At 50.6% G+C, this 23,530-nt stretch overlaps 31 non-coding genes across 31 annotated transcripts; 15 read left to right on the top strand and 16 right to left on the bottom strand.

Annotated features, from left to right (window-relative positions):
* Nucleotides 1-544: 544 nt before the first annotated feature.
* Nucleotides 545-617, bottom strand: TRNAA-AGC (transfer RNA alanine (anticodon AGC)). The gene has a single exon. It is a non-coding gene; the product is annotated as a tRNA-Ala (tRNA).
* Nucleotides 618-1,311: 694 nt separating this feature from the next.
* TRNAR-CCU (transfer RNA arginine (anticodon CCU)) lies at nt 1,312-1,384 on the top strand. The gene has a single exon. It is a non-coding gene; the product is annotated as a tRNA-Arg (tRNA).
* A 600-nt stretch (nt 1,385-1,984) lies between these two features.
* TRNAA-AGC (transfer RNA alanine (anticodon AGC)) lies at nt 1,985-2,057 on the bottom strand. Its single transcript has one exon. It is a non-coding gene; the product is annotated as a tRNA-Ala (tRNA).
* Nucleotides 2,058-2,751: 694 nt separating this feature from the next.
* Nucleotides 2,752-2,824, top strand: TRNAR-CCU (transfer RNA arginine (anticodon CCU)). Its single transcript has one exon. It is a non-coding gene; the product is annotated as a tRNA-Arg (tRNA).
* A 600-nt stretch (nt 2,825-3,424) lies between these two features.
* On the bottom strand, nt 3,425-3,497 carry TRNAA-AGC (transfer RNA alanine (anticodon AGC)). Its single transcript has one exon. It is a non-coding gene; the product is annotated as a tRNA-Ala (tRNA).
* Nucleotides 3,498-4,861: 1,364 nt separating this feature from the next.
* On the bottom strand, nt 4,862-4,934 carry TRNAA-AGC (transfer RNA alanine (anticodon AGC)). Its single transcript has one exon. It is a non-coding gene; the product is annotated as a tRNA-Ala (tRNA).
* A 694-nt stretch (nt 4,935-5,628) lies between these two features.
* On the top strand, nt 5,629-5,701 carry TRNAR-CCU (transfer RNA arginine (anticodon CCU)). Its single transcript has one exon. It is a non-coding gene; the product is annotated as a tRNA-Arg (tRNA).
* A 600-nt stretch (nt 5,702-6,301) lies between these two features.
* Nucleotides 6,302-6,374, bottom strand: TRNAA-AGC (transfer RNA alanine (anticodon AGC)). The gene has a single exon. It is a non-coding gene; the product is annotated as a tRNA-Ala (tRNA).
* A 694-nt stretch (nt 6,375-7,068) lies between these two features.
* On the top strand, nt 7,069-7,141 carry TRNAR-CCU (transfer RNA arginine (anticodon CCU)). Its single transcript has one exon. It is a non-coding gene; the product is annotated as a tRNA-Arg (tRNA).
* Nucleotides 7,142-7,741: 600 nt separating this feature from the next.
* Nucleotides 7,742-7,814, bottom strand: TRNAA-AGC (transfer RNA alanine (anticodon AGC)). The gene has a single exon. It is a non-coding gene; the product is annotated as a tRNA-Ala (tRNA).
* A 694-nt stretch (nt 7,815-8,508) lies between these two features.
* Nucleotides 8,509-8,581, top strand: TRNAR-CCU (transfer RNA arginine (anticodon CCU)). Its single transcript has one exon. It is a non-coding gene; the product is annotated as a tRNA-Arg (tRNA).
* A 600-nt stretch (nt 8,582-9,181) lies between these two features.
* On the bottom strand, nt 9,182-9,254 carry TRNAA-AGC (transfer RNA alanine (anticodon AGC)). The gene has a single exon. It is a non-coding gene; the product is annotated as a tRNA-Ala (tRNA).
* A 694-nt stretch (nt 9,255-9,948) lies between these two features.
* TRNAR-CCU (transfer RNA arginine (anticodon CCU)) lies at nt 9,949-10,021 on the top strand. The gene has a single exon. It is a non-coding gene; the product is annotated as a tRNA-Arg (tRNA).
* A 600-nt stretch (nt 10,022-10,621) lies between these two features.
* On the bottom strand, nt 10,622-10,694 carry TRNAA-AGC (transfer RNA alanine (anticodon AGC)). The gene has a single exon. It is a non-coding gene; the product is annotated as a tRNA-Ala (tRNA).
* A 694-nt stretch (nt 10,695-11,388) lies between these two features.
* TRNAR-CCU (transfer RNA arginine (anticodon CCU)) lies at nt 11,389-11,461 on the top strand. The gene has a single exon. It is a non-coding gene; the product is annotated as a tRNA-Arg (tRNA).
* Nucleotides 11,462-12,061: 600 nt separating this feature from the next.
* Nucleotides 12,062-12,134, bottom strand: TRNAA-AGC (transfer RNA alanine (anticodon AGC)). The gene has a single exon. It is a non-coding gene; the product is annotated as a tRNA-Ala (tRNA).
* Nucleotides 12,135-12,828: 694 nt separating this feature from the next.
* Nucleotides 12,829-12,901, top strand: TRNAR-CCU (transfer RNA arginine (anticodon CCU)). The gene has a single exon. It is a non-coding gene; the product is annotated as a tRNA-Arg (tRNA).
* A 600-nt stretch (nt 12,902-13,501) lies between these two features.
* On the bottom strand, nt 13,502-13,574 carry TRNAA-AGC (transfer RNA alanine (anticodon AGC)). The gene has a single exon. It is a non-coding gene; the product is annotated as a tRNA-Ala (tRNA).
* A 694-nt stretch (nt 13,575-14,268) lies between these two features.
* TRNAR-CCU (transfer RNA arginine (anticodon CCU)) lies at nt 14,269-14,341 on the top strand. The gene has a single exon. It is a non-coding gene; the product is annotated as a tRNA-Arg (tRNA).
* A 600-nt stretch (nt 14,342-14,941) lies between these two features.
* TRNAA-AGC (transfer RNA alanine (anticodon AGC)) lies at nt 14,942-15,014 on the bottom strand. Its single transcript has one exon. It is a non-coding gene; the product is annotated as a tRNA-Ala (tRNA).
* A 694-nt stretch (nt 15,015-15,708) lies between these two features.
* TRNAR-CCU (transfer RNA arginine (anticodon CCU)) lies at nt 15,709-15,781 on the top strand. Its single transcript has one exon. It is a non-coding gene; the product is annotated as a tRNA-Arg (tRNA).
* A 600-nt stretch (nt 15,782-16,381) lies between these two features.
* On the bottom strand, nt 16,382-16,454 carry TRNAA-AGC (transfer RNA alanine (anticodon AGC)). Its single transcript has one exon. It is a non-coding gene; the product is annotated as a tRNA-Ala (tRNA).
* Nucleotides 16,455-17,148: 694 nt separating this feature from the next.
* Nucleotides 17,149-17,221, top strand: TRNAR-CCU (transfer RNA arginine (anticodon CCU)). Its single transcript has one exon. It is a non-coding gene; the product is annotated as a tRNA-Arg (tRNA).
* A 600-nt stretch (nt 17,222-17,821) lies between these two features.
* Nucleotides 17,822-17,894, bottom strand: TRNAA-AGC (transfer RNA alanine (anticodon AGC)). Its single transcript has one exon. It is a non-coding gene; the product is annotated as a tRNA-Ala (tRNA).
* Nucleotides 17,895-18,588: 694 nt separating this feature from the next.
* On the top strand, nt 18,589-18,661 carry TRNAR-CCU (transfer RNA arginine (anticodon CCU)). Its single transcript has one exon. It is a non-coding gene; the product is annotated as a tRNA-Arg (tRNA).
* Nucleotides 18,662-19,261: 600 nt separating this feature from the next.
* Nucleotides 19,262-19,334, bottom strand: TRNAA-AGC (transfer RNA alanine (anticodon AGC)). The gene has a single exon. It is a non-coding gene; the product is annotated as a tRNA-Ala (tRNA).
* Nucleotides 19,335-20,028: 694 nt separating this feature from the next.
* TRNAR-CCU (transfer RNA arginine (anticodon CCU)) lies at nt 20,029-20,101 on the top strand. Its single transcript has one exon. It is a non-coding gene; the product is annotated as a tRNA-Arg (tRNA).
* A 600-nt stretch (nt 20,102-20,701) lies between these two features.
* On the bottom strand, nt 20,702-20,774 carry TRNAA-AGC (transfer RNA alanine (anticodon AGC)). The gene has a single exon. It is a non-coding gene; the product is annotated as a tRNA-Ala (tRNA).
* A 694-nt stretch (nt 20,775-21,468) lies between these two features.
* On the top strand, nt 21,469-21,541 carry TRNAR-CCU (transfer RNA arginine (anticodon CCU)). Its single transcript has one exon. It is a non-coding gene; the product is annotated as a tRNA-Arg (tRNA).
* A 600-nt stretch (nt 21,542-22,141) lies between these two features.
* TRNAA-AGC (transfer RNA alanine (anticodon AGC)) lies at nt 22,142-22,214 on the bottom strand. The gene has a single exon. It is a non-coding gene; the product is annotated as a tRNA-Ala (tRNA).
* A 694-nt stretch (nt 22,215-22,908) lies between these two features.
* Nucleotides 22,909-22,981, top strand: TRNAR-CCU (transfer RNA arginine (anticodon CCU)). The gene has a single exon. It is a non-coding gene; the product is annotated as a tRNA-Arg (tRNA).
* The last annotated feature ends 549 nt before the right edge of the window (nt 22,982-23,530 follow it).

Consider the following 23,530-nt stretch of genomic DNA (forward strand, 5'->3'; position numbering starts at 1 on the left):
GGGGTGGGCGCAGGCTAGTACTTTGCTGGGCGCTGTGAAGTCCAGAACGTGCTCTGCTGGTAGCAGACTTTAAATGCCGGGAGACTGCAGAGTGTAGCAACGCCTCATGTCAGCGAAGAGACACAGATGAGTGGTAAGAAAGACAGGGAAAATATGCTTTCTGGAATCAGAGCTCCTGCAGACAGGGGGGCTCACTCTTCTGCCAGCTCCGACCTGCTCCGATGAAAACGAAATAAAAGAGCAAAGGCTGCGCACTTTGAACCAATTATTCGAAGCATCGTATTGAAATGAAATAAAAGGTTAACAGCCCTGGGTGGCATCAAAGTGGAATTTCCTGAATATGTCACCAATGCCATGCAATGCGCCTGTTGCACAGTATCACGCCTGTTGCCGGCCCTCGCGCGGATGACTCTTTGGGATAGCAGAAAGTGGACGGAAGACTTTTAGGATGATAGTAAAAAAAACAGAAGCGAGCACATGACTTTATTTGCGACGATTGGCGAGTTTTGAATAAAATAGTGAAAATGAAGAAAAAGCGTCTTGCTGGAGAATGCGGGCATCGATCCCGCTACCTCTCGCATGCTAAGCGAGCGCTCTACCATCTGAGCTAATTCCCCTCCTCCTCGAAGGCTCTCGATACACTGCTTCAGAGCTGAAGCACAGTCTCCGGCTCACACTTGCTTGGCTGTCCAGGGACCTGTAGTGCATAAAGCCCTTTCTCTTCATCTGCCGCAGAGGAAATCACAATCTCACCCCTTTGCCCAAAACAAAATACCTTCAGTGGAGCTACAAGTAAAGCTGCAGATGGCCATCCATTGCAACGAGGATTGGCCAACCAGGTATTAATAGCAGAGTGACTCCACTGCCACGCCCTTTCACGCTGGACCTGCGCTTGTGATCAAGAGGCTGCACGCCAGTCCCATAGACCCGAGAGCCCAATTGAAAAGGTGCTTGCTTCTCACTTTATTTCTCTCGCTATTTCTTGCTGTTTTAGGCCGCTGACACGCCGCCTGCAGCCAAAGGACCAGCGCTGGAGTGCCCTTTGTCATTTTTACCAGCTTGCCATATTTTACAATCGAGCGTCAGAATACCAAACAGGTAAGAGTTAGGTCTGGGAATTGAGTCCACTTTCCATCGTGTGTCCCATAAAGCGGAAGTGTCCAGCCGAGTGCAAGCAGGTGCCTTTTGCCCGCGTGTGCTGGGACACTGCAGCTTTGGACGTGAGCCAACTTGCCCTTTTCAGTGGGCCAGTACCTGTGACTCCAGTGAGAGAAGAGGAAAAGAAAGAACTTTCCCCTTCTCTGTCGAGTGGCCCCAGTGGCCTAATGGATAAGGCACTGGCCTCCTAAGCCAGGGATTGTGGGTTCGAGTCCCATCTGGGGTGGTTCGTGGCATTTTGTTCACACTTCTGCCAAAGCATGCAAAAGCTTTTTGCGGTAGTAGGGGGTGGGCGCAGGCTAGTACTTTGCTGGGCGCTGTGAAGTCCAGAACGTGCTCTGCTGGTAGCAGACTTTAAATGCCGGGAGACTGCAGAGTGTAGCAACGCCTCATGTCAGCAAAGAGACACAGATGAGTGGTAAGAAAGACAGGGAAAATATGCTTTCTGGAATCAGAGCTCCTGCAGACAGGGCTCACTCTTCTGCCAGCTCCGACCTGCTCCGATGAAAACGAAATAAAAGAGCAAAGGCTGCGCACTTTGAACCAATTATTCGAAGCATCGTATTGAAATGAAATAAAAGGTTAACAGCCCTGGGTGGCATCAAAGTGGAATTTCCTGAATATGTCACCAATGCCATGCAATGCGCCTGTTGCACAGTATCACGCCTGTTGCCGGCCCTCGCGCGGATGACTCTTTGGGATAGCAGAAAGTGGACGGAAGACTTTTAGGATGATAGTAAAAAAAACAGAAGCGAGCACATGACTTTATTTGCGACGATTGGCGAGTTTTGAATAAAATAGTGAAAATGAAGTAAAAGCGTCTTGCTGGAGAATGCGGGCATCGATCCCGCTACCTCTCGCATGCTAAGCGAGCGCTCTACCATCTGAGCTAATTCCCCTCCTCCTCGAAGGCTCTCGATACACTGCTTCAGAGCTGAAGCACAGTCTCCGGCTCACACTTGCTTGGCTGTCCAGGGACCTGTAGTGCATAAAGCCCTTTCTCTTCATCTGCCGCAGAGGAAATCACAATCTCACCCCTTTGCCCAAAACAAAATACCTTCAGTGGAGCTACAAGTAAAGCTGCAGATGGCCATCCATTGCAACGAGGATTGGCCAACCAGGTATTAATAGCAGAGTGACTCCACTGCCACGCCCTTTCACGCTGGACCTGCGCTTGTGATCAAGAGGCTGCACGCCAGTCCCATAGACCCGAGAGCCCAATTGAAAAGGTGCTTGCTTCTCACTTTATTTCTCTCGCTATTTCTTGCTGTTTTAGGCCGCTGACACGCCGCCTGCAGCCAAAGGACCAGCGCTGGAGTGCCCTTTGTCATTTTTACCAGCTGGCCATATTTTACAATCGAGCGTCAGAATACCAAACAGGTAAGAGTTAGGTCTGGGAATTGAGTCCACTTTCCATCGTGTGTCCCATAAAGCGGAAGTGTCCAGCCGAGTGCAAGCAGGTGCCTTTTGCCCGCGTGTGCTGGGACACTGCAGCTTTGGACGTGAGCCAACTTGCCCTTTTCAGTGGGCCAGTACCCGTGACTCCAGTGAGAGAAGAGGAAAAGAAATAACTTTCCCCTTCTCTGTCGAGTTGCCCCAGTGGCCTAATGGATAAGGCACTGGCCTCCTAAGCCAGGGATTGTGGGTTCGAGTCCCATCTGGGGTGGTTCGTGGCATTTTGTTCACACTTCTGCCAAAGCATGCAAAAGGTTTTTGCGGTAGTAGGGGGTGGGCGCAGGCTAGTACTTTGCTGGGCGCTGTGAAGTCCAGAACCTGCTCTGCTGGTAGCAGACTTTAAATGCCGGGAGACTGCAGAGTGTAGCAACCCCTCATGTCAGCGAAGAGACACAGATGAGTGGTAAGAAAGACAGGGAAAATATGCTTTCTGGAATCAGAGCTCCTGCAGACAGGGCTCACTCTTCTGCCAGCTCCGACCTGCTCCGATGAAAACGAAATAAAAGAGCAAAGGCTGCGCACTTTGAACCAATTATTCGAAGCATCGTATTGAAATGAAATAAAAGGTTAACAGCCCTGGGTGGCATCAAAGTGGAATTTCCTGAATATGTCACCAATGCCATGCAATGCGCCTGTTGCACAGTATCACGCCTGTTGCCGGCCCTCGCGCGGATGACTCTTTGGGATAGCAGAAAGTGGACGGAAGACTTTTAGGATGATAGTAAAAAAAACAGAAGCGAGCACATGACTTTATTTGCGACGATTGGCGAGTTTTGAATAAAATAGTGAAAATGAAGAAATAGCGTCTTGCTGGAGAATGCGGGCATCGATCCCGCTACCTCTCGCATGCTAAGCGAGCGCTCTACCATCTGAGCTAATTCCCCTCCTCCTTGAAGGCTCTCGATACACTGCTTCAGAGCTGAAGCACAGTCTCCGGCTCACACTTGCTTGGCTGTCCAGGGACCTGTAGTGCATAAAGCCCTTTCTCTTCATCTGCCGCAGAGGAAATCACAATCTCACCCCTTTGCCCAAAACAAAATACCTTCAGTGGAGCTACAAGTAAAGCTGCAGATGGCCATCCATTGCAACGAGGATTGGCCAACCAGGTATTAATAGCAGAGTGACTCCACTGCCACGCCCTTTCACGCTGGACCTGCGCTTGTGATCAAGAGGCTGCACGCCAGTCCCATAGACCCGAGAGCCCAATTGAAAAGGTGCTTGCTTCTCACTTTATTTCTCTCGCTATTTCTTGCTGTTTTAGGCCGCTGACACGCCGCCTGCAGCCAAAGGACCAGCGCTGGAGTGCCCTTTGTCATTTTTACCAGCTGGCCATATTTTACAATCGAGCGTCAGAATACCAAACAGGTAAGAGTTAGGTCTGGGAATTGAGTCCACTTTCCATCGTGTGTCCCATAAAGCGGAAGTGTCCAGCCGAGTGCAAGCAGGTGCCTTTTGCCCGCGTGTGCTGGGACACTGCAGCTTTGGACGTGAGCCAACTTGCCCTTTTCAGTGGGCCAGTACCCGTGACTCCAGTGAGAGAAGAGGAAAAGAAAGAACTTTCCCCTTCTCTGTCGAGTTGCCCCAGTGGCCTAATGGATAAGGCACTGGTCTTAAGCCAGGGATTGTGGGTTTGAGTCCCATCTGGGGTGGTTCGTGGCATTTTGTTCACACTTCTGCCAAAGCATGCAAAAGGTTTTTGCGGTAGTAGGGGGTGGGCGCAGGCTAGTACTTTGCTGGGCGCTGTGAAGTCCAGAACGTGCTCTGCTGGTAGCAGACTTTAAATGCGGGAGACTGCAGAGTGTAGCAACCCCTCATGTCAGCGAAGAGACACAGATGAGTGGTAAGAAAGACAGGGAAAATATGCTTTCTGGAATCAGAGCTCCTGCAGACAGGGCTCACTCTTCTGCCAGCTCCGACCTGCTCCGATGAAAACGAAATAAAAGAGCAAAGGCTGCGCACTTTGAACCAATTATTCGAAGCATCGTATTGAAATGAAATAAAAGGTTAACAGCCCTGGGTGGCATCAAAGTGGAATTTCCTGAATATGTCACCAATGCCATGCAATGCGCCTGTTGCACAGTATCACGCCTGTTGCCGGCCCTCGCGCGGATGACTCTTTGGGATAGCAGAAAGTGGACGGAAGACTTTTAGGATGATAGTAAAAAAAACAGAAGCGAGCACATGACTTTATTTGCGACGATTGGCGAGTTTTGAATAAAATAGTGAAAATGAAGTAAAAGCGTCTTGCTGGAGAATGCGGGCATCGATCCCGCTACCTCTCGCATGCTAAGCGAGCGCTCTACCATCTGAGCTAATTCCCCTCCTCCTCGAAGGCTCTCGATACACTGCTTCAGAGCTGAAGCACAGTCTCCGGCTCACACTTGCTTGGCTGTCCAGGGACCTGTAGTGCATAAAGCCCTTTCTCTTCATCTGCCGCAGAGGAAATCACAATCTCACCCCTTTGCCCAAAACAAAATACCTTCAGTGGAGCTACAAGTAAAGCTGCAGATGGCCATCCATTGCAACGAGGATTGGCCAACCAGGTATTAATAGCAGAGTGACTCCACTGCCACGCCCTTTCACGCTGGACCTGCGCTTGTGATCAAGAGGCTGCACGCCAGTCCCATAGACCCGAGAGCCCAATTGAAAAGGTGCTTGCTTCTCACTTTATTTCTCTCGCTATTTCTTGCTGTTTTAGGCCGCTGACACGCCGCCTGCAGCCAAAGGACCAGCGCTGGAGTGCCCTTTGTCATTTTTACCAGCTGGCCATATTTTACAATCGAGCGTCAGAATACCAAACAGGTAAGAGTTAGGTCTGGGAATTGAGTCCACTTTCCATCGTGTGTCCCATAAAGCGGAAGTGTCCAGCCGAGTGCAAGCAGGTGCCTTTTGCCCGCGTGTGCTGGGACACTGCAGCTTTGGACGTGAGCCAACTTGCCCTTTTCAGTGGGCCAGTACCTGTGACTCCAGTGAGAGAAGAGGAAAAGAAAGAACTTTCCCCTTCTCTGACGAGTGGCCCCAGTGGCCTAATGGATAAGGCACTGGCCTCCTAAGCCAGGGATTGTGGGTTCGAGTCCCATCTGGGGTGGTTCGTGGCATTTTGTTCACACTTCTGCCAAAGCATGCAAAAGGTTTTTGCGGTAGTAGGGGGTGGGCGCAGGCTAGTACTTTGCTGGGCGCTGTGAAGTCCAGAACGTGCTCTGCTGGTAGCAGACTTTAAATGCCGGGAGACTGCAGAGTGTAGCAACGCCTCATGTCAGCGAAGAGACACAGATGAGTGGTAAGAAAGACAGGGAAAATATGCTTTCTGGAATCAGAGCTCCTGCAGACAGGGCTCACTCTTCTGCCAGCTCCGACCTGCTCCGATGAAAACGAAATAAAAGAGCAAAGGCTGCGCACTTTGAACCAATTATTCGAAGCATCGTATTGAAATGAAATAAAAGGTTAACAGCCCTGGGTGGCATCAAAGTGGAATTTCCTGAATATGTCACCAATGCCATGCAATGCGCCTGTTGCACAGTATCACGCCTGTTGCCGGCCCTCGCGCGGATGACTCTTTGGGATAGCAGAAAGTGGACGGAAGACTTTTAGGATGATAGTAAAAAAAACAGAAGCGAGCACATGACTTTATTTGCGACGATTGGCGAGTTTTGAATAAAATAGTGAAAATGAAGTAAAAGCGTCTTGCTGGAGAATGCGGGCATCGATCCCGCTACCTCTCGCATGCTAAGCGAGCGCTCTACCATCTGAGCTAATTCCCCTCCTCCTCGAAGGCTCTCGATACACTGCTTCAGAGCTGAAGCACAGTCTCCGGCTCACACTTGCTTGGCTGTCCAGGGACCTGTAGTGCATAAAGCCCTTTCTCTTCATCTGCCGCAGAGGAAATCACAATCTCACCCCTTTGCCCAAAACAAAATACCTTCAGTGGAGCTACAAGTAAAGCTGCAGATGGCCATCCATTGCAACGAGGATTGGCCAACCAGGTATTAATAGCAGAGTGACTCCACTGCCACGCCCTTTCACGCTGGACCTGCGCTTGTGATCAAGAGGCTGCACGCCAGTCCCATAGACCCGAGAGCCCAATTGAAAAGGTGCTTGCTTCTCACTTTATTTCTCTCGCTATTTCTTGCTGTTTTAGGCCGTTGACACGCCGCCTGCAGCCAAAGGACCAGCGCTGGAGTGCCCTTTGTCATTTTTACCAGCTGGCCATATTTTACAATCGAGCGTCAGAATACCAAACAGGTAAGAGTTAGGTCTGGGAATTGAGTCCACTTTCCATCGTGTGTCCCATAAAGCGGAAGTGTCCAGCCGAGTGCAAGCAGGTGCCTTTTGCCCGCGTGTGCTGGGACACTGCAGCTTTGGACGTGAGCCAACTTGCCCTTTTCAGTGGGCCAGTACCCGTGACTCCAGTGAGAGAAGAGGAAAAGAAAGAACTTTCCCCTTCTCTGTCGAGTGGCCCCAGTGGCCTAATGGATAAGGCACTGGCCTCCTAAGCCAGGGATTGTGGGTTCGAGTCCCATCTGGGGTGGTTCGTGGCATTTTGTTCACACTTCTGCCAAAGCATGCAAAAGGTTTTTGCGGTAGTAGGGGGTGGGCGCAGGCTAGTACTTTGCTGGGCGCTGTGAAGTCCAGAACGTGCTCTGCTGGTAGCAGACTTTAAATGCCGGGAGACTGCAGAGTGTAGCAACGCCTCATGTCAGCGAAGAGACACAGATGAGTGGTAAGAAAGACAGGGAAAATATGCTTTCTGGAATCAGAGCTCCTGCAGACAGGGCTCACTCTTCTGCCAGCTCCGACCTGCTCCGATGAAAACGAAATAAAAGAGCAAAGGCTGCGCACTTTGAACCAATTATTCGAAGCATCGTATTGAAATGAAATAAAAGGTTAACAGCCCTGGGTGGCATCAAAGTGGAATTTCCTGAATATGTCACCAATGCCATGCAATGCGCCTGTTGCACAGTATCACGCCTGTTGCCGGCCCTCGCGCGGGTGACTCTTTGGGATAGCAGAAAGTGGACGGAAGACTTTTAGGATGATAGTAAAAAAAACAGAAGCGAGCACATGACTTTATTTGCGACGATTGGCGAGTTTTGAATAAAATAGTGAAAATGAAGAAAAAGCGTCTTGCTGGAGAATGCGGGCATCGATCCCGCTACCTCTCGCATGCTAAGCGAGCGCTCTACCATCTGAGCTAATTCCCCTCCTCCTCGAAGGCTCTCGATACACTGCTTCAGAGCTGAAGCACAGTCTCCGGCTCACACCTGCTTGGCTGTCCAGGGACCTGTAGTGCATAAAGCCCTTTCTCTTCATCTGCCGCAGAGGAAATCACAATCTCACCCCTTTGCCCAAAACAAAATACCTTCAGTGGAGCTACAAGTAAAGCTGCAGATGGCCATCCATTGCAACGAGGATTGGCCAACCAGGTATTAATAGCAGAGTGACTCCACTGCCACGCCCTTTCACGCTGGACCTGCGCTTGTGATCAAGAGGCTGCACGCCAGTCCCATAGACCCGAGAGCCCAATTGAAAAGGTGCTTGCTTCTCACTTTATTTCTCTCGCTATTTCTTGCTGTTTTAGGCCGCTGACACGCCGCCTGCAGCCAAAGGACCAGCGCTGGAGTGCCCTTTGTCATTTTTACCAGCTGGCCATATTTTACAATCGAGCGTCAGAATACCAAACAGGTAAGAGTTAGGTCTGGGAATTGAGTCCACTTTCCATCGTGTGTCCCATAAAGCGGAAGTGTCCAGCCGAGTGCAAGCAGGTGCCTTTTGCCCGCGTGTGCTGGGACACTGCAGCTTTGGACGTGAGCCAACTTGCCCTTTTCAGTGGGCCAGTACCCGTGACTCCAGTGAGAGAAGAGGAAAAGAAAGAACTTTCCCCTTCTCTGTCGAGTGGCCCCAGTGGCCTAATGGATAAGGCACTGGCCTCCTAAGCCAGGGATTGTGGGTTCGAGTCCCATCTGGGGTGGTTCGTGGCATTTTGTTCACACTTCTGCCAAAGCATGCAAAAGGTTTTTGCGGTAGTAGGGGGTGGGCGCAGGCTAGTACTTTGCTGGGCGCTGTGAAGTCCAGAACGTGCTCTGCTGGTAGCAGACTTTAAATGCCGGGAGACTGCAGAGTGTAGCAACGCCTCATGTCAGCGAAGAGACACAGATGAGTGGTAAGAAAGACAGGGAAAATATGCTTTCTGGAATCAGAGCTCCTGCAGACAGGGCTCACTCTTCTGCCAGCTCCGACCTGCTCTGATGAAAACGAAATAAAAGAGCAAAGGCTGCGCACTTTGAACCAATTATTCGAAGCATCGTATTGAAATGAAATAAAAGGTTAACAGCCCTGGGTGGCATCAAAGTGGAATTTCCTGAATATGTCACCAATGCCATGCAATGCGCCTGTTGCACAGTATCACGCCTGTTGCCGGCCCTCGCGCGGATGACTCTTTGGGATAGCAGAAAGTGGACGGAAGACTTTTAGGATGATAGTAAAAAAAACAGAAGCGAGCACATGACTTTATTTGCGACGATTGGCGAGTTTTGAATAAAATAGTGAAAATGAAGTAAAAGCGTCTTGCTGGAGAATGCGGGCATCGATCCCGCTACCTCTCGCATGCTAAGCGAGCGCTCTACCATCTGAGCTAATTCCCCTCCTCTTCGAAGGCTCTCGATACACTGCTTCAGAGCTGAAGCACAGTCTCCGGCTCACACTTGCTTGGCTGTCCAGGGACCTGTAGTGCATAAAGCCCTTTCTCTTCATCTGCCGCAGAGGAAATCACAATCTCACCCCTTTGCCCAAAACAAAATACCTTCAGTGGAGCTACAAGTAAAGCTGCAGATGGCCATCCATTGCAACGAGGATTGGCCAACCAGGTATTAATAGCAGAGTGACTCCACTGCCACGCCCTTTCACGCTGGACCTGCGCTTGTGATCAAGAGGCTGCACGCCAGTCCCATAGACCCGAGAGCCCAATTGAAAAGGTGCTTGCTTCTCACTTTATTTCTCTCGCTATTTCTTGCTGTTTTAGGCCGTTGACACGCCGCCTGCAGCCAAAGGACCAGCGCTGGAGTGCCCTTTGTCATTTTTACCAGCTGGCCATATTTTACAATCGAGCGTCAGAATACCAAACAGGTAAGAGTTAGGTCTGGGAATTGAGTCCACTTTCCATCGTGTGTCCCATAAAGCGGAAGTGTCCAGCCGAGTGCAAGCAGGTGCCTTTTGCCCGCGTGTGCTGGGACACTGCAGCTTTGGACGTGAGCCAACTTGCCCTTTTCAGTGGGCCAGTACCCGTGACTCCAGTGAGAGAAGAGGAAAAGAAAGAACTTTCCCCTTCTCTGTCGAGTGGCCCCAGTGGCCTAATGGATAAGGCACTGGCCTCCTAAGCCAGGGATTGTGGGTTCGAGTCCCATCTGGGGTGGTTCGTGGCATTTTGTTCACACTTCTGCCAAAGCATGCAAAAGGTTTTTGCGGTAGTAGGGGGTGGGCGCAGGCTAGTACTTTGCTGGGCGCTGTGAAGTCCAGAACGTGCTCTGCTGGTAGCAGACTTTAAATGCCGGGAGACTGCAGAGTGTAGCAACGCCTCATGTCAGCGAAGAGACACAGATGAGTGGTAAGAAAGACAGGGAAAATATGCTTTCTGGAATCAGAGCTCCTGCAGACAGGGCTCACTCTTCTGCCAGCTCCGACCTGCTCCGATGAAAACGAAATAAAAGAGCAAAGGCTGCGCACTTTGAACCAATTATTCGAAGCATCGTATTGAAATGAAATAAAAGGTTAACAGCCCTGGGTGGCATCAAAGTGGAATTTCCTGAATATGTCACCAATGCCATGCAATGCGCCTGTTGCACAGTATCACGCCTGTTGCCGGCCCTCGCGCGGGTGACTCTTTGGGATAGCAGAAAGTGGACGGAAGACTTTTAGGATGATAGTAAAAAAAACAGAAGCGAGCACATGACTTTATTTGCGACGATTGGCGAGTTTTGAATAAAATAGTGAAAATGAAGAAAAAGCGTCTTGCTGGAGAATGCGGGCATCGATCCCGCTACCTCTCGCATGCTAAGCGAGCGCTCTACCATCTGAGCTAATTCCCCTCCTCCTCGAAGGCTCTCGATACACTGCTTCAGAGCTGAAGCACAGTCTCCGGCTCACACCTGCTTGGCTGTCCAGGGACCTGTAGTGCATAAAGCCCTTTCTCTTCATCTGCCGCAGAGGAAATCACAATCTCACCCCTTTGCCCAAAACAAAATACCTTCAGTGGAGCTACAAGTAAAGCTGCAGATGGCCATCCATTGCAACGAGGATTGGCCAACCAGGTATTAATAGCAGAGTGACTCCACTGCCACGCCCTTTCACGCTGGACCTGCGCTTGTGATCAAGAGGCTGCACGCCAGTCCCATAGACCCGAGAGCCCAATTGAAAAGGTGCTTGCTTCTCACTTTATTTCTCTCGCTATTTCTTGCTGTTTTAGGCCGCTGACACGCCGCCTGCAGCCAAAGGACCAGCGCTGGAGTGCCCTTTGTCATTTTTACCAGCTGGCCATATTTTACAATCGAGCGTCAGAATACCAAACAGGTAAGAGTTAGGTCTGGGAATTGAGTCCACTTTCCATCGTGTGTCCCATAAAGCGGAAGTGTCCAGCCGAGTGCAAGCAGGTGCCTTTTGCCCGCGTGTGCTGGGACACTGCAGCTTTGGACGTGAGCCAACTTGCCCTTTTCAGTGGGCCAGTACCCGTGACTCCAGTGAGAGAAGAGGAAAAGAAAGAACTTTCCCCTTCTCTGTCGAGTGGCCCCAGTGGCCTAATGGATAAGGCACTGGCCTCCTAAGCCAGGGATTGTGGGTTCGAGTCCCATCTGGGGTGGTTCGTGGCATTTTGTTCACACTTCTGCCAAAGCATGCAAAAGGTTTTTGCGGTAGTAGGGGGTGGGCGCAGGCTAGTACTTTGCTGGGCGCTGTGAAGTCCAGAACGTGCTCTGCTGGTAGCAGACTTTAAATGCCGGGAGACTGCAGAGTGTAGCAACGCCTCATGTCAGCGAAGAGACACAGATGAGTGGTAAGAAAGACAGGGAAAATATGCTTTCTGGAATCAGAGCTCCTGCAGACAGGGCTCACTCTTCTGCCAGCTCCGACCTGCTCCGATGAAAACGAAATAAAAGAGCAAAGGCTGCGCACTTTGAACCAATTATTCGAAGCATCGTATTGAAATGAAATAAAAGGTTAACAGCCCTGGGTGGCATCAAAGTGGAATTTCCTGAATATGTCACCAATGCCATGCAATGCGCCTGTTGCACAGTATCACGCCTGTTGCCGGCCCTCGCGCGGATGACTCTTTGGGATAGCAGAAAGTGGACGGAAGACTTTTAGGATGATAGTAAAAAAAACAGAAGCGAGCACATGACTTTATTTGCGACGATTGGCGAGTTTTGAATAAAATAGTGAAAATGAAGTAAAAGCGTCTTGCTGGAGAATGCGGGCATCGATCCCGCTACCTCTCGCATGCTAAGCGAGCGCTCTACCATCTGAGCTAATTCCCCTCCTCCTCGAAGGCTCTCGATACACTGCTTCAGAGCTGAAGCACAGTCTCCGGCTCACACTTGCTTGGCTGTCCAGGGACCTGTAGTGCATAAAGCCCTTTCTCTTCATCTGCCGCAGAGGAATTCACAATCTCACCCCTTTGCCCAAAACAAAATACCTTCAGTGGAGCTACAAGTAAAGCTGCAGATGGCCATCCATTGCAATGAGGATTGGCCAACCAGGTATTAATAGCAGAGTGACTCCACTGCCACGCCCTTTCACGCTGGACCTGCGCTTGTGATCAAGAGGCTGCACGCCAGTCCCATAGACCCGAGAGCCCAATTGAAAAGGTGCTTGCTTCTCACTTTATTTCTCTCGCTATTTCTTGCTGTTTTAGGCCGCTGACACGCCGCCTGCAGCCAAAGGACCAGCGCTGGAGTGCCCTTTGTCATTTTTACCAGCTGGCCATATTTTACAATCGAGCGTCAGAATACCAAACAGGTAAGAGTTAGGTCTGGGAATTGAGTCCACTTTCCATCGTGTGTCCCATAAAGCGGAAGTGTCCAGCCGAGTGCAAGCAGGTGCCTTTTGCCCGCGTGTGCTGGGACACTGCAGCTTTGGACGTGAGCCAACTTGCCCTTTTCAGTGGGCCAGTACCCGTGACTCCAGTGAGAGAAGAGGAAAAGAAAGAACTTTCCCCTTCTCTGTCGAGTGGCCCCAGTGGCCTAATGGATAAGGCACTGGCCTCCTAAGCCAGGGATTGTGGGTTCGAGTCCCATCTGGGGTGGTTCGTGGCATTTTGTTCACACTTCTGCCAAAGCATGCAAAAGGTTTTTGAGGTAGTAGGGGGTGGGCGCAGGCTAGTACTTTGCTGGGCGCTGTGAAGTCCAGAACGTGCTCTGCTGGTAGCAGACTTTAAATGCTGGGAGACTGCAGAGTGTAGCAACCCCTCATGTCAGCGAAGAGACACAGATGAGTGGTAAGAAAGACAGGGAAAATATGCTTTCTGGAATCAGAGCTCCTGCAGACAGGGCTCACTCTTCTGCCAGCTCCGACCTGCTCCGATGAAAACGAAATAAAAGAGCAAAGGCTGCGCACTTTGAACCAATTATTCGAAGCATCGTATTGAAATGAAATAAAAGGTTAACAGCCCTGGGTGGCATCAAAGTGGAATTTCCTGAATATGTCACCAATGCCATGCAATGCGCCTGTTGCACAGTATCACGCCTGTTGCCGGCCCTCGCGCGGGTGACTCTTTGGGATAGCAGAAAGTGGACGGAAGACTTTTAGGATGATAGTAAAAAAAACAGAAGCGAGCACATGACTTTATTTGCGACGATTGGCGAGTTTTGAATAAAATAGTGAAAATGAAGAAAAAGCGTCTTGCTGGAGAATGCGGGCATCGATCCCGCTACCTCTCGCATGCTAAGCGAGCGCTCTACCATCTGAGCTAATTCCCCTCCTCCTCGAAGGCTCTCGATACACTGCTTCAGAGCTGAAGCACAGTCTCCGGCTCACACCTGCTTGGCTGTCCAGGGACCTGTAGTGCATAAAGCCCTTTCTCTTCATCTGCCGCAGAGGAAATCACAATCTCACCCCTTTGCCCAAAACAAAATACCTTCAGTGGAGCTACAAGTAAAGCTGCAGATGGCCATCCATTGCAACGAGGATTGGCCAACCAGGTATTAATAGCAGAGTGACTCCACTGCCACGCCCTTTCACGCTGGACCTGCGCTTGTGATCAAGAGGCTGCACGCCAGTCCCATAGACCCGAGAGCCCAATTGAAAAGGTGCTTGCTTCTCACTTTATTTCTCTCGCTATTTCTTGCTGTTTTAGGCCGCTGACACGCCGCCTGCAGCCAAAGGACCAGCGCTGGAGTGCCCTTTGTCATTTTTACCAGCTGGCCATATTTTACAATCGAGCGTCAGAATACCAAACAGGTAAGAGTTAGGTCTGGGAATTGAGTCCACTTTCCATCGTGTGTCCCATAAAGCGGAAGTGTCCAGCCGAGTGCAAGCAGGTGCCTTTTGCCCGCGTGTGCTGGGACACTGCAGCTTTGGACGTGAGCCAACTTGCCCTTTTCAGTGGGCCAGTACCCGTGACTCCAGTGAGAGAAGAGGAAAAGAAAGAACTTTCCCCTTCTCTGTCGAGTGGCCCCAGTGGCCTAATGGATAAGGCACTGGCCTCCTAAGCCAGGGATTGTGGGTTCGAGTCCCATCTGGGGTGGTTCGTGGCATTTTGTTCACACTTCTGCCAAAGCATGCAAAAGGTTTTTGCGGTAGTAGGGGGTGGGCGCAGGCTAGTACTTTGCTGGGCGCTGTGAAGTCCAGAACGTGCTCTGCTGGTAGCAGACTTTAAATGCCGGGAGACTGCAGAGTGTAGCAACGCCTCATGTCAGCGAAGAGACACAGATGAGTGGTAAGAAAGACAGGGAAAATATGCTTTCTGGAATCAGAGCTCCTGCAGACAGGGCTCACTCTTCTGCCAGCTCCGACCTGCTCCGATGAAAACGAAATAAAAGAGCAAAGGCTGCGCACTTTGAACCAATTATTCGAAGCATCGTATTGAAATGAAATAAAAGGTTAACAGCCCTGGGTGGCATCAAAGTGGAATTTCCTGAATATGTCACCAATGCCATGCAATGCGCCTGTTGCACAGTATCACGCCTGTTGCCGGCCCTCGCGCGGATGACTCTTTGGGATAGCAGAAAGTGGACGGAAGACTTTTAGGATGATAGTAAAAAAAACAGAAGCGAGCACATGACTTTATTTGCGACGATTGGCGAGTTTTGAATAAAATAGTGAAAATGAAGTAAAAGCGTCTTGCTGGAGAATGCGGGCATCGATCCCGCTACCTCTCGCATGCTAAGCGAGCGCTCTACCATCTGAGCTAATTCCCCTCCTCCTCGAAGGCTCTCGATACACTGCTTCAGAGCTGAAGCACAGTCTCCGGCTCACACTTGCTTGGCTGTCCAGGGACCTGTAGTGCATAAAGCCCTTTCTCTTCATCTGCCGCAGAGGAAATCACAATCTCACCCCTTTGCCCAAAACAAAATACCTTCAGTGGAGCTACAAGTAAAGCTGCAGATGGCCATCCATTGCAACGAGGATTGGCCAACCAGGTATTAATAGCAGAGTGACTCCACTGCCACGCCCTTTCACGCTGGACCTGCGCTTGTGATCAAGAGGCTGCACGCCAGTCCCATAGACCCGAGAGCCCAATTGAAAAGGTGCTTGCTTCTCACTTTATTTCTCTCGCTATTTCTTGCTGTTTTAGGCCGCTGACACGCCGCCTGCAGCCAAAGGACCAGCGCTGGAGTGCCCTTTGTCATTTTTACCAGCTGGCCATATTTTACAATCGAGCGTCAGAATACCAAACAGGTAAGAGTTAGGTCTGGGAATTGAGTCCACTTTCCATCGTGTGTCCCATAAAGCGGAAGTGTCCAGCCGAGTGCAAGCAGGTGCCTTTTGCCCGCGTGTGCTGGGACACTGCAGCTTTGGACGTGAGCCAACTTGCCCTTTTGAGTGGGCCAGTACCTGTGACTCCAGTGAGAGAAGAGGAAAAGAAAGAACTTTCCCCTTCGCTGACGAGTGGCCCCAGTGGCCTAATGGATAAGGCACTGGCCTCCTAAGCCAGGGATTGTGGGTTCGAGTCCCATCTGGGGTGGTTCGTGGCATTTTGTTCACACTTCTGCCAAAGCATGCAAAAGGTTTTTGCGGTAGTAGGGGGTGGGCGCAGGCTAGTACTTTGCTGGGCGCTGTGAAGTCCAGAACGTGCTCTGCTGGTAGCAGACTTTAAATGCCGGGAGACTGCAGAGTGTAGCAACGCCTCATGTCAGCGAAGAGACACAGATGAGTGGTAAGAAAGACAGGGAAAATATGCTTTCTGGAATCAGAGCTCCTGCAGACAGGGCTCACTCTTCTGCCAGCTCCGACCTGCTCCGATGAAAACGAAATAAAAGAGCAAAGGCTGCGCACTTTGAACCAATTATTCGAAGCATCGTATTGAAATGAAATAAAAGGTTAACAGCCCTGGGTGGCATCAAAGTGGAATTTCCTGAATATGTCACCAATGCCATGCAATGCGCCTGTTGCACAGTATCACGCCTGTTGCCGGCCCTCGCGCGGATGACTCTTTGGGATAGCAGAAAGTGGACGGAAGACTTTTAGGATGATAGTAAAAAAAACAGAAGCGAGCACATGACTTTATTTGCGACGATTGGCGAGTTTTGAATAAAATAGTGAAAATGAAGAAAAAGCGTCTTGCTGGAGAATGCGGGCATCGATCCCGCTACCTCTCGCATGCTAAGCGAGCGCTCTACCATCTGAGCTAATTCCCCTCCTCCTCGAAGGCTCTCGATACACTGCTTCAGAGCTGAAGCACAGTCTCCGGCTCACACTTGCTTGGCTGTCCAGGGACCTGTAGTGCATAAAGCCCTTTCTCTTCATCTGCCGCAGAGGAAATCACAATCTCACCCCTTTGCCCAAAACAAAATACCTTCAGTGGAGCTACAAGTAAAGCTGCAGATGGCCATCCATTGCAACGAGGATTGGCCAACCAGGTATTAATAGCAGAGTGACTCCACTGCCACGCCCTTTCACGCTGGACCTGCGCTTGTGATCAAGAGGCTGCACGCCAGTCCCATAGACCCGAGAGCCCAATTGAAAAGGTGCTTGCTTCTCACTTTATTTCTCTCGCTATTTCTTGCTGTTTTAGGCCGCTGACACGCCGCCTGCAGCCAAAGGACCAGCGCTGGAGTGCCCTTTGTCATTTTTACCAGCTGGCCATATTTTACAATCGAGCGTCAGAATACCAAACAGGTAAGAGTTAGGTCTGGGAATTGAGTCCACTTTCCATCGTGTGTCCCATAAAGCGGAAGTGTCCAGCCGAGTGCAAGCAGGTGCCTTTTGCCCGCGTGTGCTGGGACACTGCAGCTTTGGACGTGAGCCAACTTGCCCTTTTCAGTGGGCCAGTACCCGTGACTCCAGTGAGAGAAGAGGAAAAGAAAGAACTTTCCCCTTCTCTGTCGAGTGGCCCCAGTGGCCTAATGGATAAGGCACTGGCCTCCTAAGCCAGGGATTGTGGGTTCGAGTCCCATCTGGGGTGGTTCGTGGCATTTTGTTCACACTTCTGCCAAAGCATGCAAAAGGTTTTTGCGGTAGTAGGGGGTGGGCGCAGGCTAGTACTTTGCTGGGCGCTGTGAAGTCCAGAACGTGCTCTGCTGGTAGCAGACTTTAAATGCCGGGAGACTGCAGAGTGTAGCAACGCCTCATGTCAGCGAAGAGACACAGATGAGTGGTAAGAAAGACAGGGAAAATATGCTTTCTGGAATCAGAGCTCCTGCAGACAGGGCTCACTCTTCTGCCAGCTCCGACCTGCTCCGATGAAAACGAAATAAAAGAGCAAAGGCTGCGCACTTTGAACCAATTATTCGAAGCATCGTATTGAAATGAAATAAAAGGTTAACAGCCCTGGGTGGCATCAAAGTGGAATTTCCTGAATATGTCACCAATGCCATGCAATGCGCCTGTTGCACAGTATCACGCCTGTTGCCGGCCCTCGCGCGGATGACTCTTTGGGATAGCAGAAAGTGGACGGAAGACTTTTAGGATGATAGTAAAAAAAACAGAAGCGAGCACATGACTTTATTTGCGACGATTGGCGAGTTTTGAATAAAATAGTGAAAATGAAGAAAAAGCGTCTTGCTGGAGAATGCGGGCATCGATCCCGCTACCTCTCGCATGCTAAGCGAGCGCTCTACCATCTGAGCTAATTCCCCTCCTCCTCGAAGGCTCTCGATACACTGCTTCAGAGCTGAAGCACAGTCTCCGGCTCACACTTGCTTGGCTGTCCAGGGACCTGTAGTGCATAAAGCCCTTTCTCTTCATCTGCCGCAGGGGAAATCACAATCTCACCCCTTTGCCCAAAACAAAATACCTTCAGTGGAGCTACAAGTAAAGCTGCAGATGGCCATCCATTGCAACGAGGATTGGCCAACCAGGTATTAATAGCAGAGTGACTCCACTGCCACGCCCTTTCACGCTGGACCTGCGCTTGTGATCAAGAGGCTGCACGCCAGTCCCATAGACCCGAGAGCCCAATTGAAAAGGTGCTTGCTTCTCACTTTATTTCTCTCGCTATTTCTTGCTGTTTTAGGCCGCTGACACGCCGCCTGCAGCCAAAGGACCAGCGCTGGAGTGCCCTTTGTCATTTTTACCAGCTGGCCATATTTTACAATCGAGCGTCAGAATACCAAACAGGTAAGAGTTAGGTCTGGGAATTGAGTCCACTTTCCATCGTGTGTCCCATAAAGCGGAAGTGTCCAGCCGAGTGCAAGCAGGTGCCTTTTGCCCGCGTGTGCTGGGACACTGCAGCTTTGGACGTGAGCCAACTTGCCCTTTTCAGTGGGCCAGTACCCGTGACTCCAGTGAGAGAAGAGGAAAAGAAAGAACTTTCCCCTTCTCTGTCGAGTGGCCCCAGTGGCCTAATGGATAAGGCACTGGCCTCCTAAGCCAGGGATTGTGGGTTCGAGTCCCATCTGGGGTGGTTCGTGGCATTTTGTTCACACTTCTGCCAAAGCATGCAAAAGGTTTTTGCGGTAGTAGGGGGTGGGCGCAGGCTAGTACTTTGCTGGGCGCTGTGAAGTCCAGAACGTGCTCTGCTGGTAGCAGACTTTAAATGCCGGGAGACTGCAGAGTGTAGCAACGCCTCATGTCAGCGAAGAGACACAGATGAGTGGTAAGAAAGACAGGGAAAATATGCTTTCTGGAATCAGAGCTCCTGCAGACAGGGCTCACTCTTCTGCCAGCTCCGACCTGCTCCGATGAAAACGAAATAAAAGAGCAAAGGCTGCGCACTTTGAACCAATTATTCGAAGCATCGTATTGAAATGAAATAAAAGGTTAACAGCCCTGGGTGGCATCAAAGTGGAATTTCCTGAATATGTCACCAATGCCATGCAATGCGCCTGTTGCACAGTATCACGCCTGTTGCCGGCCCTCGCGCGGGTGACTCTTTGGGATAGCAGAAAGTGGACGGAAGACTTTTAGGATGATAGTAAAAAAAACAGAAGCGAGCACATGACTTTATTTGCGACGATTGGCGAGTTTTGAATAAAATAGTGAAAATGAAGAAAAAGCGTCTTGCTGGAGAATGCGGGCATCGATCCCGCTACCTCTCGCATGCTAAGCGAGCGCTCTACCATCTGAGCTAATTCCCCTCCTCCTCGAAGGCTCTCGATACACTGCTTCAGAGCTGAAGCACAGTCTCCGGCTCACACCTGCTTGGCTGTCCAGGGACCTGTAGTGCATAAAGCCCTTTCTCTTCATCTGCCGCAGAGGAAATCACAATCTCACCCCTTTGCCCAAAACAAAATACCTTCAGTGGAGCTACAAGTAAAGCTGCAGATGGCCATCCATTGCAACGAGGATTGGCCAACCAGGTATTAATAGCAGAGTGACTCCACTGCCACGCCCTTTCACGCTGGACCTGCGCTTGTGATCAAGAGGCTGCACGCCAGTCCCATAGACCCGAGAGCCCAATTGAAAAGGTGCTTGCTTCTCACTTTATTTCTCTCGCTATTTCTTGCTGTTTTAGGCCGCTGACACGCCGCCTGCAGCCAAAGGACCAGCGCTGGAGTGCCCTTTGTCATTTTTACCAGCTGGCCATATTTTACAATCGAGCGTCAGAATACCAAACAGGTAAGAGTTAGGTCTGGGAATTGAGTCCACTTTCCATCGTGTGTCCCATAAAGCGGAAGTGTCCAGCCGAGTGCAAGCAGGTGCCTTTTGCCCGCGTGTGCTGGGACACTGCAGCTTTGGACGTGAGCCAACTTGCCCTTTTCAGTGGGCCAGTACCCGTGACTCCAGTGAGAGAAGAGGAAAAGAAAGAACTTTCCCCTTCTCTGTCGAGTGGCCCCAGTGGCCTAATGGATAAGGCACTGGCCTCCTAAGCCAGGGATTGTGGGTTCGAGTCCAATCTGGGGTGGTTCGTGGCATTTTGTTCACACTTCTGCCAAAGCATGCAAAAGGTTTTTGCGGTAGTAGGGGGTGGGCGCAGGCTAGTACTTTGCTGGGCGCTGTGAAGTCCAGAACGTGCTCTGCTGGTAGCAGACTTTAAATGCCGGGAGACTGCAGAGTGTAGCAACGCCTCATGTCAGCGAAGAGACACAGATGAGTGGTAAGAAAGACAGGGAAAATATGCTTTCTGGAATCAGAGCTCCTGCAGACAGGGCTCACTCTTCTGCCAGCTCCGACCTGCTCCGATGAAAACGAAATAAAAGAGCAAAGGCTGCGCACTTTGAACCAATTATTCGAAGCATCGTATTGAAATGAAATAAAAGGTTAACAGCCCTGGGTGGCATCAAAGTGGAATTTCCTGAATATGTCACCAATGCCATGCAATGCGCCTGTTGCACAGTATCACGCCTGTTGCCGGCCCTCGCGCGGATGACTCTTTGGGATAGCAGAAAGTGGACGGAAGACTTTTAGGATGATAGTAAAAAAAACAGAAGCGAGCACATGACTTTATTTGCGACGATTGGCGAGTTTTGAATAAAATAGTGAAAATGAAGTAAAAGCGTCTTGCTGGAGAATGCGGGCATCGATCCCGCTACCTCTCGCATGCTAAGCGAGAGCTCTACCATCTGAGCTAATTCCCCTCCTCCTCGAAGGCTCTCGATACACTGCTTCAGAGCTGAAGCACAGTCTCCGGCTCACACTTGCTTGGCTGTCCAGGGACCTGTAGTGCATAAAGCCCTTTCTCTTCATCTGCCGCAGAGGAAATCACAATCTCACCCCTTTGCCCAAAACAAAATACCTTCAGTGGAGCTACAAGTAAAGCTGCAGATGGCCATCCATTGCAACGAGGATTGGCCAACCAGGTATTAATAGCAGAGTGACTCCACTGCCACGCCCTTTCACGCTGGACCTGCGCTTGTGATCAAGAGGCTGCACGCCAGTCCCATAGACCCGAGAGCCCAATTGAAAAGGTGCTTGCTTCTCACTTTATTTCTCTCGCTATTTCTTGCTGTTTTAGGCCGCTGACACGCCGCCTGCAGCCAAAGGACCAGCGCTGGAGTGCCCTTTGTCATTTTTACCAGCTGGCCATATTTTACAATCGAGCGTCAGAATACCAAACAGGTAAGAGTTAGGTCTGGGAATTGAGTCCACTTTCCATCGTGTGTCCCATAAAGCGGAAGTGTCCAGCCGAGTGCAAGCAGGTGCCTTTTGCCCGCGTGTGCTGGGACACTGCAGCTTTGGACGTGAGCCAACTTGCCCTTTTCAGTGGGCCAGTACCCGTGACTCCAGTGAGAGAAGAGGAAAAGAAAGAACTTTCCCCTTCTCTGTCGAGTGGCCCCAGTGGCCTAATGGATAAGGCACTGGCCTCCTAAGCCAGGGATTGTGGGTTCGAGTCCCATCTGGGGTGGTTCGTGGCATTTTGTTCACACTTCTGCCAAAGCATGCAAAAGGTTTTTGAGGTAGTAGGGGGTGGGCGCAGGCTAGTACTTTGCTGGGCGCTGTGAAGTCCAGAACGTGCTCTGCTGGTAGCAGACTTTAAATGCCGGGAGACTGCAGAGTGTAGCAACCCCTCATGTCAGCGAAGAGACACAGATGAGTGGTAAGAAAGACAGGGAAAATATGCTTTCTGGAATCAGAGCTCCTGCAGACAGGGCTCACTCTTCTGCCAGCTCCGACCTGCTCCGATGAAAACGAAATAAAAGAGCAAAGGCTGCGCACTTTGAACCAATTATTCGAAGCATCGTATTGAAATGAAATAAAAGGTTAACAGCCCTGGGTGGCATCAAAGTGGAATTTCCTGAATATGTCACCAATGCCATGCAATGCGCCTGTTGCACAGTATCACGCCTGTTGCCGGCCCTCGCGCGGGTGACTCTTTGGGATAGCAGAAAGTGGACGGAAGACTTTTAGGATGATAGTAAAAAAAACAGAAGCGAGCACATGACTTTATTTGCGACGATTGGCGAGTTTTGAATAAAATAGTGAAAATGAAGAAAAAGCGTCTTGCTGGAGAATGCGGGCATCGATCCCGCTACCTCTCGCATGCTAAGCGAGCGCTCTACCATCTGAGCTAATTCCCCTCCTCCTCGAAGGCTCTCGATACACTGCTTCAGAGCTGAAGCACAGTCTCCGGCTCACACCTGCTTGGCTGTCCAGGGACCTGTAGTGCATAAAGCCCTTTCTCTTCATCTGCCGCAGAGGAAATCACAATCTCACCCCTTTGCCCAAAACAAAATACCTTCAGTGGAGCTACAAGTAAAGCTGCAGATGGCCATCCATTGCAACGAGGATTGGCCAACCAGGTATTAATAGCAGAGTGACTCCACTGCCACGCCCTTTCACGCTGGACCTGCGCTTGTGATCAAGAGGCTGCACGCCAGTCCCATAGACCCGAGAGCCCAATTGAAAAGGTGCTTGCTTCTCACTTTATTTCTCTCGCTATTTCTTGCTGTTTTAGGCCGCTGACACGCCGCCTGCAGCCAAAGGACCAGCGCTGGAGTGCCCTTTGTCATTTTTACCAGCTGGCCATATTTTACAATCGAGCGTCAGAATACCAAACAGGTAAGAGTTAGGTCTGGGAATTGAGTCCACTTTCCATCGTGTGTCCCATAAAGCGGAAGTGTCCAGCCGAGTGCAAGCAGGTGCCTTTTGCCCGCGTGTGCTGGGACACTGCAGCTTTGGACGTGAGCCAACTTGCCCTTTTCAGTGGGCCAGTACCCGTGACTCCAGTGAGAGAAGAGGAAAAGAAAGAACTTTCCCCTTCTCTGTCGAGTGGCCCCAGTGGCCTAATGGATAAGGCACTGGCCTCCTAAGCCAGGGATTGTGGGTTCGAGTCCCATCTGGGGTGGTTCGTGGCATTTTGTTCACACTTCTGCCAAAGCATGCAAAAGGTTTTTGCGGTAGTAGGGGGTGGGCGCAGGCTAGTACTTTGCTGGGCGCTGTGAAGTCCAGAACGTGCTCTGCTGGTAGCAGACTTTAAATGCCGGGAGACTGCAGAGTGTAGCAACGCCTCATGTCAGCGAAGAGACACAGATGAGTGGTAAGAAAGACAGGGAAAATATGCTTTCTGGAATCAGAGCTCCTGCAGACAGGGCTCACTCTTCTGCCAGCTCCGACCTGCTCCGATGAAAACGAAATAAAAGAGCAAAGGCTGCGCACTTTGAACCAATTATTCGAAGCATCGTATTGAAATGAAATAAAAGGTTAACAGCCCTGGGTGGCATCAAAGTGGAATTTCCTGAATATGTCACCAATGCCATGCAATGCGCCTGTTGCACAGTATCACGCCTGTTGCCGGCCCTCGCGCGGATGACTCTTTGGGATAGCAGAAAGTGGACGGAAGACTTTTAGGATGATAGTAAAAAAAACAGAAGCGAGCACATGACTTTATTTGCGA

Source organism: Ambystoma mexicanum, chromosome 5q (genome assembly GCF_040938575.1).
Source record: "Ambystoma mexicanum isolate Mex_15411 chromosome 5q, UKY_AmexF1_1, whole genome shotgun sequence".
NCBI classification, from domain to species: Eukaryota; Metazoa; Chordata; class Amphibia; order Caudata; family Ambystomatidae; genus Ambystoma; species Ambystoma mexicanum.